Here is a 1,783-nt window from a genome sequence, read left to right as displayed (position 1 = left end):
GTTCTTCTTTGATTTCCTGGTTGACCCAAACATTCTTGAGCAGAGTGGTCTTTAGCTTCCAAGTGTTTGAATTTCTGCCAAAGTTTTTCTTGTGATTGAGTTCCAGTTTTAAAGCATTGTGGTCTGAGAATATGCAGGGAATAATCTCAATCTTTTGGTATCAGTTGAGACCTGATTTGTGACCCAGTATGTGGTCTATTCTGGAGAAAGTTCCATGTGCACTCGAGAAGAATGAGTATTCTTTTGTTTTGTGGTGGAATGTTCTGTATATGTCTATGAGGTCCATCTGGTCCAATGTATCATTCAAAGCTCTTGTTTCCTTGTTGATTTTCTGCTTAGATGATCTGTCCATTGCTGAGAGTGGAGTATTGAGGTCTCCTACAATTAACATATTGTTGTCAATATGACTCTTTATTTTGGTTAACAGTTGGCTTATGTAGATGGCTGCTCCCATGTTGGGGGCATAGATATTTACAATTGTTAGATCTTCTTGTTGGATAGACCCTTTAAGAATGATATAGTGTCCTTCTGTGTCTCTAACTACAGACTTAAGTTTAAAATCTAATTTGCCTGATATAAGAATTGCTACCCCAGCTTTCTTTTGAGGTCCGCTGGCATGGAACATGGATCTCCATCCCTTCACTTTCAGTCTGGATGTATCTTTAGGTTCAAAATTAGTTTCTTATAGGCAGCATATGGATGGGTCCTGTCTTTTTATCCAATCTGTAACCCTGTGCCGTTTTGTGGGAGCATTTAAGCCATTCACGTTGAGAGTGATTATTGAAAGATATGAATTAATTGTCATCATGTTGCCTGTGAAGACATTGTTTTTATAGATTGTCCCTGTAAATTTCTGTTGTAGGTCACTCTTGGGGTCTTTCTCCTTTTATAGAACCCCCTCTTAATATTTCTTGCAGGGCCGGCTTAGTGGTCACATATTCTTTCAGTTTCTGCCGGTCTTGGAAGCTCTGCATCTTTCCATCCATTCTAAATGACAGCCTTTCCGGATAAAGTATTCTTGGTTTCATGTTCTTCTCGTTTAGTACCCTGAATATGTCTTGCCAGGCCTTTCTGTCTTGCCAGGTCTCTGTGGATAGGTCTGACGTTATTCTGATGTTCCTCCCTCTGTAGGTAAGGAAAAAAATTGGAACGCTTCACAAATTTGCGTGTCATCCTTGTGCAGGGGCCATGCTAATCTCTGTATCGTTCCAATTTTAGTATATGTGCTGCTGAAGCAAGCACAGGTATTTTTCTTTAAATGACCATCCGACCCTGGACAACTGTTTGTTGGGAGATTTTTTTTTTAAAAGATTTTATGTATTTCTTTGAGAGAGAATGTGAGTTGGGGAGGAACAGAGGAAAAGGGACAAGCAGAGTCTGTGCTCAGCATGGAGCCTGACATGAGGCTCAGTCCTAGGACCCTGAAATCATGACCTGAGCCAAAAGCAAGAGTTGAATGATGAAACCAACTGAGCCCCCCACCCAGGCATCCCTGTGGGAGATTTTTGATTACTGATTCAATTTGTTTGCTGGTTATGGGTCTGTTCAGGTTTTCTATTTCTTCCTGTTTCAGTTTTGGTAGGTTGTATTTTTCTAGGAATTTATCCATTTCTCCTAGATTGGCTAATTTATCGACATATAATTGTTTTTATTTCTTCGGTGTTGGTTGTGATCTCTCCTCTTTCTCATGATTTTATTTATTTGGGTCCTTTCTTCTTTCTTTTTGATAAACCTGGTACTGGTTTGTCAATCTTGTTAGTTCTTTCAAAGAACCAACTCCTAG

General features: G+C 39.6%; 1 non-coding gene across 1 annotated transcript; it reads right to left on the bottom strand.

The window, feature by feature from the left end:
* Positions 1 to 1,138: 1,138 nt before the first annotated feature.
* LOC118549862 (U6 spliceosomal RNA) lies at positions 1,139 to 1,242 on the bottom strand. Its single transcript, XR_004924271.1, has one exon. It is a non-coding gene; the product is annotated as a U6 spliceosomal RNA (small nuclear RNA).
* Positions 1,243 to 1,783: the final 541 nt, after the last annotated feature.

This window comes from Halichoerus grypus, chromosome 2 (assembly GCF_964656455.1).
Source record: "Halichoerus grypus chromosome 2, mHalGry1.hap1.1, whole genome shotgun sequence".
NCBI lineage: Eukaryota > Metazoa > Chordata > Mammalia > Carnivora > Phocidae > Halichoerus > Halichoerus grypus.
This window is presented reverse-complemented; position numbering and strand designations above follow the sequence as displayed.